Raw genomic sequence first — 16015 nt, 5'->3', positions numbered from 1 at the left:
ATGATGATAATAATAATAATAATAATAATAATAATAATAATAATAATAATAATAAATAATAATAATAATAATAATTACCATCTTTATTTAAAGAGAGAAACTCATTTGGATTAAACCAATTCTACATACACTATCATGAACAAAACAGGCAATCTACTATTACATACATATAAACAAATGATATCATTCTATATAAATATACAAAAGTATAACAAAATTGATACACCTATAGTACATTTTTGTGCACATTGTGGTTTAACTTATAAATTTCACACGGTTAAAAACATTCATAATTAGGTTAAATCACAAAAAGGACTACAATACATATTTCAGATAATGGTTTTTAAAATTAAATTGGACAGAACCACTTTTCTTATTGCTAAAAAAATCTGAGTGATGACATTCATGATACAAACCCGCCTTTATGATTTGTCTTGAGAGAGAGAGAGAGAGAGAGAGAGAGAGAGAGAGAGAGAGAGAGAGAGAGAGAGAGAGAAAAGTTTCAAGTTGTTTTGAATATTTAAATAGAAAATATATTAAATAGTAAGAATAAAAATATATATACATATATTTAAAGAGTACTATGCATGGCCAAAAAGTTACATTTTACAGTATTTACATAACGAAAATTTCCTATTTGACCTTTTGTCCTTGAAATCCATTTGACTTTTGATTTATAATTGACATGAATATAACATGATATTGCAAATATTTTCAATTAAGAAAAAATCACCTTGTTACAAACATGTGGCACTTGATTTAATTAATAAAACCACAATTGCAAATTCAAAATTGATTTAATTTGTTTCTACATTTTCCCCACAATTAAAAGCAAAATTTACTTCTGAATTGATGAAGATTGACGGTGAAGAACGGATTTGAAAGGTGATGTCGAATGATTTGAAGAATGCAACATACTTTAGTATTATTGTGAAGTATTTATGTTTTTAATGATTCTGGATGTAGATTATAATGACAAATTCCTTCGTTTCTATTATAGAATTTAATTAGTCATTGCTTCATACACTCTGACACTTTTTTTTAATATAGAAGTTTTATGACCGCCTGTGCAAGTTTAACTACCGGTTTAAGGTGAACTGTTCATAAATGAATGTAAACATGTTTACTTATACATTTCTCCTTTTCTAGCAATATTTGAGATTCTGCTATCTTGCTTCACAGGGGACGTGAAATCATGTGAATACGATTCCTTTCTCAGCAACAATTATCTCATTTGAATAGTTCATTTATGTGCTCCAACAAATAAGTTATCAGATCTTGATTCACATGTGAAACCCGTTTACGTATACATCAGTTATGGTTAAGTTTAAATTTGATTCGGGCTTCAATTAACCCTTTGAACTTTTGATTTTTGACACTTTGTGAATCGAGAATCATTAAACACTTATTACCTTTTTATTGAACAAAATGCATGCTTTTTGTACTACAAAGATGGAAATCAAATTTAATTTTCGGGAATTACCCACCGTTTCCAAATACAGGAAATTAAGGACAGGTGTTTTCGACTTGAGTAACATTGCTACTAAATGACATGATGTAATTAGTATATTTAAAGTATATAATTATTGTTATGAATGACGTTTACGTCAGTAATGATTGTTGCAGATAGGTGTGTTTATGACATGCAACCTTGACATTAACTAACTAATGACCGAGTTTTCAACTGCAGTCGAATTACTGTTTGGTATGTGCTTTGCCCCACATTCAGTAAACTTTTGGAAGTCGTTATTTATATTTTGACATGTAAATGATACTGGACAAAATGAAGGCAGGTTCTTTACCGGAAGAAGAAATATTTAGAAATGAACACATATATCTTAACGAACGCAATCTATGTATAACTGGTAAATTATTAAACCAGGGATATCGTTACCATAAATTACTTAAAACCTTTACTAATTTTTTCCATAAATATAAGGATTTCGTTTTGAAGTTTGGTTGTACCTGTAGAAAGCTTTTTTCAAAAGGGATAGCACATCCTCAGTTTTACGGAAATGTTGTTAACCGTGCCCTAAAATTTAGAAATGATCCATGTAAACTTGTCGTTCCTTTAAATAAACTTATTCTAAAAGGTTACCTATTCAACACGGTAATGAGATAATTGAATATTGTTTTTATTGGTATAAATATTGATTTTGTTATCAGTAAATTAAAAGCTAACTAAATATTACTAGTATGTTATATACATATCCATATTCATGGATCTACAATCTGTCGATACCCGTTACTTGGCATTGCACAAGGTCACGTTTTTCTCTGGCTGTTAATGACGTCTTTACACTAAATACATTGGAAGTTGGATGTGTACGGATTGATAGATTAGTCTTAGACGCATGATTTTTTTTATTAGTTGTTAGTGGCTTTGAACTAGCTGTCAGATAACTGCGAGTACTCTCAGATCTGTTCTTTGTGTCTTTTTGTGTCGGGATGTATAAGTACCCGGCCACGTCCACTTGTATTTTTGTCCATCTGATGAGTTAAGCTTTTTTCAACTGATTTTTATAGTTCGTTCTTATGTTGTACTGTTATACCACTGTCCCAGGTTAGGGGGAGGGTTGGGATCCCGCTAACATGTTTAACCCCGCCACATTATTTATGTATGTGCCTGTCCCAAGTCAGGAGCCTGTAATTCAGTGGTTGTCGTTTGTTTATGTGTTACATATTTGTTTTTCGTTCATCTTTTTTTTATATAAATAAGGCCTTAGTTTTCTCGTTTGAGTTGTTTTACATTGTCTTATCGGGCCTTTTAAAGCTGACTATGTGGTATGGGCTTTGCTCATTGTTGAAGGCCGTACGGTGACCTATAGTTGTTAATGTCTGTGTCATTTTGGTCTCTTGTGGACAGTTGTCTCATTGGCAATCATACCACATCTTCTTTTTTACAAATATCGTTCTGTTAAATCCATACATTGTGCTATCGCTATCAATCACGATTGCAAAGGCACATTGCTAATCCCCTGTATGACGTCATGTGTAAAACACATTTGTTTTGTGCACAATTTTAGGTTTCATAGGTGAATTTTATATAATATAACATATTGATAGAAATTTGGTAGGTTTTACTAAATGAATTAGATTTTGAATATATAAGTATATCGTAAGCATATTCTACTATGGATAAAGTTTATTTACCGCTCAAAACGTCGTTTGTGTTTAAGTGTACATGTATACGTTATTATGTCAAAACCGTATCAAAAGATAGTAATTGTAAAAAGAAAATTATCAACTAGTGTTATTTAATTTCAAAATAATAATAAACTAGTTATTCTTATGACTGAAATTAAATATCAAGGACTGATTTCAATAAACTCATTATAGATACCAAAATTCCTAAAAGTTTTGCAAATACAGCTAAGGTAATCTATTCCTGAGGCAGAAAAGCCTTAGTATTTCAAAAATTTTAAATTTTGTGAACAGTAAATTTACCCTCTGGGAAATCAAGCCATAACATTTTTCACTTGTGTTAAACTGATTTGTCTTATTAACAAAATATTTTCCTTGTGAAGCAGTTTCGATGTTGCAAGATTCACATATTCACAGGTCTAACAACTGCATTGTACATTTTGAGAATATTGTGCCAGGAACCCAGTACGATTTATAATGTTTATATTAAAAAATTAATCATAGATACCAGGAAAACAATTGTAAACGCCAGACGCGTGGTGACAAAACGAATATTTTTTTGGTAAAACATATGGCGTTTTGTATATTTAAGAGGAAGAGTTTTAAATAAAACTACCTTACTCCAAGGTAAATTTTAAAAAGGAGCAAAAGAAAAAAAAAAAAAAAAACGGACGAAATATTGCAAAATAGTTTAAACCTTTCCACAAATTCACTTGAAAGTTGCTGTCGATTTAAACTTTTGCAAGTTCTTTTGTCACATCAAATAAATACAATAGCTTAATGATAAATTTATCTGAACAAAATATTTCACTTTTAATGATGAAAATACATGTACCAATACTAAATAAGGACTCACAAAACTGCATGTGATATATTTATTTAATATCAATACTACATTTTCAATTTGAAATGATCAGTTAGTTATTTCTAGATGTTGTATTGGTCATACTATAATAACACACAAATATCTTTAAAAAAAATGAGATTAACCACAATGTATACCTTGCAACTGCAAGTATACTATTAAACATGTTTTTATCAATTGTATTGACTTAGCTGATATTCGTAGGTAGCATTTCAATGTCAATAATATATATGATTTATTTAATAATGTTCCATTTAAAAATATCGTTTCATTCTAAAAAGAAGTTGGAGTATATTATAAAACATAAAAATGTTATTATATTTAAAACGATTGTAATTTTTATCACGTTATTTTACTGTTTTTTTATTTGTTAATAATCAATTTGTTTTAGTCCAGAACTTTAGTTAATTGAAGGACCTTTTGTCTGATTTTGAAATATGCTTTAAATTGTAAAAATATTCAAATTAGCCTTTTTGTGCTAATGCTGCAAACAACAATCAATCAATAAATTTGATAAATATAAACACTGATTGCTAAATTATTTTTTGATTTCTGATGATTCGAATATTTTACCTATTAAATTTTTTCTATGTTGGACAAATGAAAACCTGAAGATGGTAATATTTAGCTTAAAGCCTTCATAAATGTATTCTTTAACTGAACAACAAAAAAAAAAATTATTCAAATTCATTGGAACACTATTTTTTTTATAATTAAATCTGTGTTTAAATTGAAGAGATTGAAAACATATTATCAGTAATTATTAAAAACTACATCACATGCAGTTGTTCTGAGTTAAAAGATATAAGGAGATTAGGTATGTGTGCCAATGAGACAAGTGAACTGTTATAGGCCAAAATACGGTCTTCAACACGGAGCATTGTCTCACACCAAACTGCAAGCTATAAAGGCCCCCCCCAAAATTACAACTGTAAAGCCATTCAAACGGAAAACCAGCGGTATAATCTATATAAAAAACCAGAAACGAGAAATACTTATGAACCACATCAACAAATGACAACAACTAAACATACATGTTTTTTGATGAATTAAAAGATGTTTTTGATCAAGAAATTTAATCAATGAATGATAGATTTCTGGAAGAAATTAGAAGGTCCCAGTGAATAAACTACGAAGACATCACTAGCTTTTGTCCTTATTCATCGGGACAATAGAGCACACAAAAGTTTATATACCCCAACCAAAAGCTGATGACTCTGTTGAACACTTGCATGTGGTTCGCTATAAATGCTCGACAATATAAACCAACATGTTCCTGGTAGCGTATTTTTGTTTATGCTATCCCATTGGTTAATGATAATCGTAATACATCTCTGAAATCGTAAATATACCAACATATTTTTTTTTCTTATTCGTTCACATTACATGCACCTTTTGGATGATACTTAGTAAAAACTTAATAAAATGTGTTATTTACTAAACAAAGATTGAAGTTCAAACAATTCATCTTAATACAGCTCTTAATTACAATGAATGATTACTACATATGCATGCAGGATAATCATTATACAAAATGAAATATTGCACGTGATTCTCTATGTAAGTGGTTTCAACATGCCATCGGATGGCATATTGACTAACACGTTGTCATCAATATGTTGATTTGAATTTTACATCTTGGGCTTGATAGATTTTATGTGAAAAAAATAATAAATCAATAAACAAATAACGTTTTTATTAGACTTTGGAATTTCAAATATTTCGGTCTCTAGCACCACTTAAGAGACATAAATTGTCAAAATGCATAACTGCTTCAATATGAAATTCATTTGTAGAAAGCTGATTACTAATTCAGCTTCAAATGGGTTGTATTTGAATAAGTTATCAAAGGTACCAGGATTATAATTTAGTACGCCAGACGCGCGTTTCGTCTACATAAGACTCATCAGTGACGCTCATATCAAAATATTTATAAAGCCAAATATCTATTATTATTCTTCGTCTTTTATGTGTTACTCTCTGTTTGACATTCCGTATTTTCATAACTGAACCAGTCATAGGCCAAGAAATTATTGTAATGTTTACAAACACTTTTTTCCCACGAACTTTTTGACTCAAATTTCCGAAAAATGGGATAAAACATATATTTGTTTTATTTAATCTCTTGATAGATATATGTAAATTGTTTCAGAACAAGTATAACAAAAATTGGAATCCTTCTCGTGACAAATTTTGGGGAAATATGTGTCATCTTCGCACCACTGTTCACAATATTTTATAGCAAATAAATTGCAAATTGTTGTCATGAATGCAGCAAAACAATTTGATATATTTAACCATCTTAACTACTGGAAATCAAATTCTATGAAAGACATTAATGACATATATGTGCAGATATGTAACATAAATGTGAGGTAAAATGCAAGGAAAAGGGGATGGTAACATAAGGATATTTTGAGATTAAAATTTCGAGTCATCAAATGAAGAAATTCATTTCGAATGAAGAAACATATCTTGCTCATGCAAATATCTAATTCCTTGTCCGGATTAGGTAGATAAAATCACAGGCACTTGTCTCAGAATTTTTTTTTCCTATATACCTTAATATAACACAAGGTACTTAACTAAATTTTTTGAAAAATGACACCCAGTCCCGAATTCCCGTTATTTTTTTATTTCTCGGTTGTCAAACCTACTTAAACTTAATATGGCGTAAATCTAAATTGATTTATCTACACAATGGTATATGACACGACTATCATTGTTGTCGGGATCATTAGTAGCAGGTCTCAGAAGTCGGTCAACGGGATTTTTTTTGCATTCGTCTAAAATTTTGGCAACACCCAGCCCGCAGTGATTGAATTATTATAAAAATTATTAAAATAAAAACTGCCAGGTTCCCTCTGACTATCAATTATTATCTTTATTGTAAATTCTTTACAGATTATGTGAAACAAACCCAAATAAGTGTTTTTTGAGGTCTGTCAAATGTGTCAGGAGTTTCTAATTTTAGAACTCAGATTTTCCCATTTTATTGACATCATTCAGACTCTCTCTGGACTTTACATAAGATATTGAGATAACTCCAAAAGGTTTAAAAAGCGGGAAATTTTGAAGTATGGAACTGAATGAAAAGATGTATTTAGCTAATAATGCTATTTGTTCATGGTATGCATATTTCTAATAACATTTTAATATCATTTTGAGTAGGGAAAACAAAACAAAAACATATGTCAATCCTTATTTGAATGGTAATTGACATTTTTAAAATCCTAAACTTGCAGAACCCCTTGAAGTGGAAAATCAAATGAATATGGTTATATTCTATATACATTCTAATCCCACAAAATAAGGAGATTTGGTATGATTGCAATTGATGCCACTCTCCAGCAGCTGCCTTCAAATCAAGTGGATATATAACTATGGTTGTGGTCCCACTGATACAATGATCTATAATTCTATCCTTGACATTTGTTTGCATGATGTTTTGCTTTGTGGGACATACATGTATGATATCTGATGCAATTTCCACTGCTACAAATTCCATTATAGCCTCATTATATTAACTGTTATTTGGAATCTCCTGACCCAATTATTTGTATACCTCCAAAATAAAGATCACTATCTCTGATTTTTCTACATATAAATTCAATCTGATTAAACATTTTAGCAGAAAGCATTGATATTTCATCTAGAATCAAAACATCTGTTTGCCTGATGTTCAATTTGTATTTTTGAAAATGTTCATCAATTGTTAATTTTTGTAATAGTTTGTCGTTAGAAAAATGACCATCTGCTATACCGGACCATGAATGGACAGTAATCCCACCTATATTCAAGGAAGCCACTCCCGTTGTTCCTGTGACTGCGACCGTTTTTCCCCCTTTTTTTAGTTCTTGTTCTATCGTACAGACCAAATGGCTCTTCCCCGTTCCACTTTGCCCAAGAAGCAAAAGGTTATGACCATTTTTTACTTCATTCAATGCTATAAGCTGTTTGACATTCATTTTGTTATGAAACACACGTGTACACAACGACACTAATGTACAGTTATAAATTGACCAAAATTTCCCACATTTATTTTTAGCCAGACGATTGACCAATGAGAAACCAGTATAAAATTACATGCGGACTGGGTGTTGCCAAAATTTGAGACGAATGCAAAAAAAATCCCGTTGACCGACTTCTGAGACCTGCTACTAATGATCCCGACAACAATGATAGTCGTGTCATATACCATTGTGTAGATAAATCAATTTAGATTTACGCCATATTAAGTTTAAGTAGGTTTGACAACCGAGAAATCGAAAAATAACGGGAATTCGGGACTGGGTGTCATTTTTCAAAAAATTTAGTTAAGTACCTTGTGTTATATTAAGGTATATAGGAAAGAAAAAAAATTTCTGAGACAAGTGCCTGTGGATAAAATGCCCATTTTTGGTCTCGACGTTTTTGCTAATTTTTTAATTTTTTAATTTTTTTTTTATTTTTAAATATTATATTGCAGTGAACTCGGTACCGTTAAAGTTAATTTTAATTGCTTTAAATTCATTGATATATAAATAAAAGCTTTCGGATATCTTTTGAGACCAAACAAATTAATATTAGCTCTTAAGTCTCATTTGTGTATTTTATCAATCAAGTGTTTATAAATACTTATTAGGTACAGTTTAATCTGTTGACACATTTAATAATGGGGTTCTGTCAAAGAATTCAGATTTGTTATTAATTTACCTATTGAACGAAAGAATCAAATGTTTGTGTCGAATCCATTGTATATTTACATGGCTACCAGCATTTGGATTCAAGACATAGTGGCTTAGAAGTAAGAAAGTTAAGCTATGCATAAAACACGGTTTAATCAGCAAAATGCATATGTCAAATAATAATATGGCAGTTGTGATCCAATCGTTAAATGTGTTGAGCTTTTTATTTTGTCATTTGACAAGGGACTTTATATATTGAATTCTCCTCGGAGTTCGGTATTTTTGTTACTTACTTTTTATAATCAAGAATAATAAAAATAAGTACATTTGTAGTCCGCGTTGTATTTGAACAGTCCCATGTCACAAATCTTAAACAAAACATTTTACAGACTGAAAACATGTTATTGATTTTAATTCGCATTATTTCTGCTATTTGGAATGAAAGTTATAATCTGTTTTTAACTGTCAATGCGATTAATCTTGTACAAATGTTTGATATAACTAGTAGTATTATTCGGTTATATGTGTCACAGATGAGGTGTAGAATTTAAAACGCACGAATGCGAAGGATTTTCTAAGAATTGGATATTGTTATTGGTTTTGAATATATCCATAAAGGAAAAAGTGAGAACTAAATTAGATATTCGAATTCTATAGAAAAAAACCTCTAGACAAATAGTGTGTGCAAGGAAAACCGAAATCACGGAAGCGGATAAAGAAGCAATGAATTTATTAAACACCGTTACTGTATAATTTATCCGTGTGATACTGCGATTTATCGTCCTTCCCTACGCCTATACCACCTTACTCAAGGAGAAGTTATAAGCGACGTCACAATGTGTGAGGAGACGTTATCTAGCTTGATTTCGTCCAGCGTAAAACTGTTTTAAGGAGGGTGGGAAAGACCAGTAATAGAACGATACGCAGATAATTTGGTTGTCTTCGTATAGATATCTTAAAATATCATACGCTCCACACATTTTGAAGCTTTTTAGAACGTTCGCTGCGCTCCCTCGCCAAAAAAAAAAATCACATTGTTGATCGCGGTTGATATTCAAGATATCAATGTGTAAAAAACCCGATAATCTATTCAGTAATGCTGGTAGGCCTTGTCCATGCTAGAATAACTATTCATCAACTTGTTGCTCAAATCTAAGTACAGAAAGAGCGTTGTTTATTAGTGGCCATTCGTGTCATTAACGATGTAAACAAACTGTATAAAAAGGTGTGAAACTAAACACCACAATCAGCCGGTAATTGGCTATATAGAGGTTATGTTCAAAAAACATAAACCAAAATGTCATAAGAAATTTTGCATATAAGTCTACTTAATTGTAACGAATTATTATGGGTTAAACTGCCACAGTTTCTTTTACCTGTATGGCATTTACTGCCATGTTAGGCTATCAGTCATTGTCTCATTGGTCCATTCCCAAGCTTTCAATTCATTCATAAGCATAAGTGACAACTACTGACTCCTAACTTGGCAGGGAACATGTAGGCGAAACAGAAAAGAAAACGTTGATTTTGATGACATTTTCATATAAAAGTAATCAGATTAATTTTATGTACTCAATAAAATGAAGAATTTTATAAATATGAGATAAATGAATGAATAACACGAACAATACATTTTTATGATACTCTTTTAAACACTATTCTAATGTTCTGAAGTTCTGAGATTCAGTATCTTAATGACTATTCTGTTATAATAAGCTAACATGACGTGTTATTCTGACTCTGAACATACCAGTCTACAGCTGTTCTTATTTCTAAATTACCCTTTAACTCGAATATGTTTTCTTAAAAAATATAACACATTTCTATTATTTCTGTTATGTATGGCAAGAATAAAGGTATTATATGAAAGAAATGGCAAGTGTTCGGATAGCCGGAAGGGTAGCATTATTTCATTATTGTTCCTTATAACCGGAAAAATAGACAACACAGCCGTTTATAGAAATAAAACATTCTACGCCTTCAAAATCGAAAAAGAACAATTTTTCATTAAGCAACCGCAAGCTCAGTTTTCAAACAATGATTAAGATTATAACACAATATTGACTGCTTTACCTCTATTTTGACATTTATGCCTAATATGTCTCTTTGTTTTGTACACACATCGTTGTCAATATAATGGAATTTGATGCGACTGTCATACACGTGACAGGTTTAGCTAGCTTTAAAACAAGGTTTAATCCACCATTTTCTACATAAGAAAATCCCCGTTCCGAGTCAGGAATATGACTGTTGATATCAATTGTTGGATGTGTTTGAGCTTTTGCGATTGCCATTTTGAATTTCCTCGGAGTTCAGTATTTTTGTGATTTTACTTTCCCCTCAATTAACAAAGAACAAACCAATGATTCTATATAACTTAAACTTTACCAGTGCAATAATCTTTTCCATGGATTGTACTAGGGGGCCGACTACTAGTTTATGGTTATGTATCAAAAACGGAAAGGTTGTAAAGAGTTCCCAACAGCATGGCTGAGCGGAAATCAGACATAGTACACGACCAGTCCAAAAAATCGAAACAGGGCGATGTCGAAATGCGAAACTAATCAGTGTCATACAACACATATTATAATAATTTCATTTCACTTTAAAATGTACAAAACTACAGACCAATTGTTTTCCGAAATTAGTAGAATAGTTCCATCTTTTTAAATATAACTAATGAAGCAAAATTTAAATTTTTGTATACGTGTGGTGAGACTGATATAATTAGAATTATTGTTAAATTTATTAGCAACATGTACATGAACATTTCTAGAAATGCTTTATTAAGTACTAAATAACTTTGTGGTACTACCTCCTCATATATATGAGCTGATCTGTAACAAAAACATCTCCATGCCTTATATATCTTGTACTGTAGTACGCCGCTAGATTAAAACTGACGAGGAAAGGTAACACACGGCCACCGAAAGCTTTATTATTGTGAAGCCCAGGTGGTCGTGTGGTCTAGCGGGACGGCTACAGTGCAGGCGATTTGGTGTCACGATATCTCAGTAATATGGGTTCGAATCCCGACGAGGGAAGAACAAAAAATTTGCGAAAGCAAATTTACAGATCTAACATTGTTGGGTTTAGACGAGTTGTATATATATATATATATACAATGTTTATGAATTTGGTATGATATACATGTGTGTATGTTTGTGTATAACCAATGTGTATTGTCTTGGTATCAATCCTGTAATTTTGGATTTCAAACCAATAAAAATTACTTACTTACTTACTTACAACATACAGGATGCTACCACTGTTTTAAATATTGGTCCAGTCCTTCAAGATGTCATCTGCTAATTTTAGCACTAACTTTTTAAGATAGATTATGTTGCTGCCTATTTGTTAACTTGATAGGTTTACAACATAAATAAATGGGTCTCGTGGTAACTAAACGCCAATTCAACAGTTGGGAACATCTCGATATATATCTATGACGCTCAATATACTGCAATAAGCGATACTTCCAATAGAATTTTTTTATCACATTTTTATTAAATTTTTACAGTAAACGAAGACTGGGTCACAAGTTTAACTTTTGACTAGTCAATAGATTCTTGCTTTCCTTTTGGGAAGTTTTGCCAATTAGGGATGTCAAGCACAGACTATCTTTTTCTCACTCATTTGTTTAACGTAAACGTGGTTAAAAAGAAAGAGAGACGGATTTATAAGTTCTTAAAGTTTCAGAATACTTGTGTTTGATTTGTATTTAAGACTTGTAATTTATGCACTTTTGAAAAATATATATTGATCAAAGTATTTAAAAAAAAAAAAACAATACAGGCTGATCAATGATCTCTTAGTTTAATAAAGAGACCATCATGTTTATTGTTAGAAACTGTATATTGACTGCTTCATGTCACTTGGTCTTTGGTGTGGTCGAGTTACTGCTTTATTGACAATACCAACTATCTCTTTTTATTCTTATGATTCAATCAAGAAAACTGTAATGACAATTGATTGTCTAAGTTATGAACTTGACCTTTTCAAGAGATTGTTTAGTTTATTCTTTAAAATAGAAATATACAAGGTGACATTGCTTAAGACAGATATCTAATTAATTCAGAAAGCTATAGAGTGTACCGGTTGTGGTTATTTAAGGAAATGAAAGGTCACTATAACTTAACTGCTTAATTAAGACACCTTTGTTAAGTTGTCTAGAGCTGATTATTTAAGTAGGCATAGTGTAAAGAAAAAAACTTCCATCAACTTAAATGTTAAAATCAACAATACGAGTGTCCCAGTGCACTAAACTATGTTTTATTCTTTTTCATCTTCATGTTTAATAGTAAAAGAAGTAAACATTTTCCACACACCCTATGAAAAAACACGTGTTTGCTTTAATTCGGTGCTGCAAGCCGTAGCTAAAGGTTGTTTTCAAGAATTTGATGGTTTTAATATAGTATACTGACAAAAGAACATTTTCGAAGAACACTTTAGTACAAATGTCTAAATTATTACTTCTTTTCTTGTGTGTTCGTATCTTTTTGATCTGTATTAGGTAAATCAAAGTCCTCGTGACTTAAAAAATCATAAGTGTGTTATTTGTTTTGTTAAAAAAAAGAAAGAATATGAGTACTTTGGAATGAAGTATAGTTAAATGGAAGGTGAGTAGATTTTTTTTTATTACGCCGTAGCTTTGTAATTAACGAAAAATCCACTATGTGAACAATCAATTGATATTTACTTTTCTTAATAAGAATCTAAACTGATACTAACCAATTTTATTATTCCAAGTCAAGCTTAACTGATTTTAGTCTGAAGCCTCCGTTGAAGGAAAAATTGGCTTTAAAATCTCCAAAATCACATTACTTTGCAATTACAATTCAGTATCTTTAAGCTATCATGCAGAAACGGTTGATAGTATTGAAAACGCAACAATAGTTTTAAAAATCGAAAATAAAATAAAGAAGTATGCATTTTATGATAGAATTCAAATGAAATGTAAGTTTCATTGAGGGTATTGATTTCCAAGCTTCTCCATAATAATATTCAGTAGAATATTAAAACCTCGGATGATAATGAATTGAACAAAATTGGACAATTTGAAGTATCACTAAAGTCAGGTCTATTTAAGCTGCTGATTTTTTCTGGACGTTTATTACAATCTTATGATGTTTTTTTCCCCTAAATTTCTTTTATCAAATTATTTCAAAGTATTTATCCATCTACACATTTATTCTAAATCCCAGAGTCATAGCCAATTATCAAATGATGTAAATAAAAGCACATGGTTCATACACTATATATAAGTGCATTCGGGAGAAGCTTATCATTGTATCATCTCTTGATACCAGGGTTGAAGCTGCTAATCTTTAACCACATGATATGTAATGTATATCTTGTCTTATTATGTTGCGATCAAAAACGTAATTTATATAATAATGGAAGTAATATATTGATTTGTTTTCCTTACAAATACCACAAAAAAGTTAAGGACCAAACAATGAACTTTACCCCCGCCTTTTAATAAATGAACATTCGGAGCCTTAAAACAACTACCAACTATTGTTTATGTTTTCTTATGATAACTAAATGCCATAGATTGGCAAAGTAAGTATTTGTTGCAGTTTTATTAAAACAACACTGAAAAGGGAAATTATAATTTTGTACAAAACCAATCATCTGCAGTATCATTTGCAATTTGCATACGAACACTTTAACATAATAAAGACTATTATGTTTCTCTTTTACTTTCTTCTCAACCCGACATAGTAGAGCTTTTCTACCTCAGGAATAGATTACCTTAGCTGTATTTGGCAAAACTTTTAGGAATTTGGGTCCTCAATGCTCTTCAACTTCGTACTTTATTTGGCCATTTTAAATTTTTTGAATTTTATATTTACGCCCGACGCGAGTTTTGTCTACAAAAGACTTATCAGTGACGCTCGAATAAAAAAATGTTAAAAAGGCCAAATAAAGTACAAAGTTGAAGAGCATTAATTTGAGGACCGAAAATTCCTAAAAGTTTCGCCAATACAGATTAGGTAATCTAGATTAAGTACAACAGCTAAGGTAATCTAGATTAAGTTTAACAGCTAAGGTAAGCTAGATTAAGTATAACAGCTAAGGTAATCTAGATAAAGTATAACAGCTAAGGTAATCTAGATTAAGTATAACAGCTTAGGTAATATAGATTAAGTATAACAGCTAAGGTAAGCTAGATTAAGTATAACAGCTAAGGTAAACTAGATTAAGTATAACACTTTCACAACATATTGCTAACATTATTTTTAAATTCAAAGACTGTCTAAAACTGTCTAAAAGTTACACTTTGTTTTCTCGGAGATTTTTTGTCTTGATTAATTTGCAATACACTCATCCCCTGGAATAGAAATGGAAGTGTTACAGTATTTTAGAGAACATATAGAACTGATGGATTATAAAATAATACACCATCATTATCATTAAGGACGTTTAGTTAGGACATAATTTGTCTTCCTGGTTTAATTTAGATTCTTTTAACACGTATTTAATGCCATGTCAGAAATCTATTATATGTCTGTGGACAAATCATCTGTTGATGAAAAGATAGGTTTCAAGGGAATAACGAAGTCTGACAAAAATTAATCATCATTTTACAATATAAAGAAAATTAAATAGATTTATATCATTATATCGTAAAAATTATTTAAGGGAAATATTGTAGGAAAATTAATGAAGGTGCCCTACACGCATTATTATTATTTGAATGAAAATGTAATTTTTCAAAATATCAATAAAATATCAATCGCTGTACGGGAAGCAACTATTAATTGAACAAACAACCCTACCTGCCACATTGTGATTTTTTTTAAAACAAGAAAAATGGCATTGAATGAATAGTGCGGTGACAGAAGTGTAAAAAGTCGTTTAATCTCCCCAAATAACACACGGCTAAAAATGGTCTTAACTTAAAGACAAATATGTCTTCTTTAGTTTTTGCCCTGTCGTCAGAATTTCGTACGGTCACTTTTTTCTAAAAAGTCGTTTTAATGACTGGTAGTATATTGGAGAGTTTCAACCCCCCTTTTTCAAAATGAAAAAAATGTGTATGTTTGCTTACATTTAATTGAAATAGTTTTTCCTGAAGCTATTTTTATATGTCAAAATATTCCATTCAGTATTTTATTTTCTTCTAATCTATAAAATTTGCGAAGTTTAGACTATTTGAAATTGAGGTAATTTTAATTGCAAATTCAGACTCAAACTTTAGTTTCCTCTTTATAGTAGTAATAAAAATTATCCCATAATATTTTAAGCATATAATATTTAATAAAACTAATTAGTGATAAAAATTTCGGAACCAAAATATGAAAAAAACCTTAAGAAATCAATGGAAAAAGAA

Source organism: Mytilus galloprovincialis, chromosome 6, assembly GCF_965363235.1.
Source record: "Mytilus galloprovincialis chromosome 6, xbMytGall1.hap1.1, whole genome shotgun sequence".
Classification (NCBI taxonomy): Eukaryota; Metazoa; Mollusca; class Bivalvia; order Mytilida; family Mytilidae; genus Mytilus; species Mytilus galloprovincialis.
Note: the sequence above shows the minus strand (reverse complement) of the source record.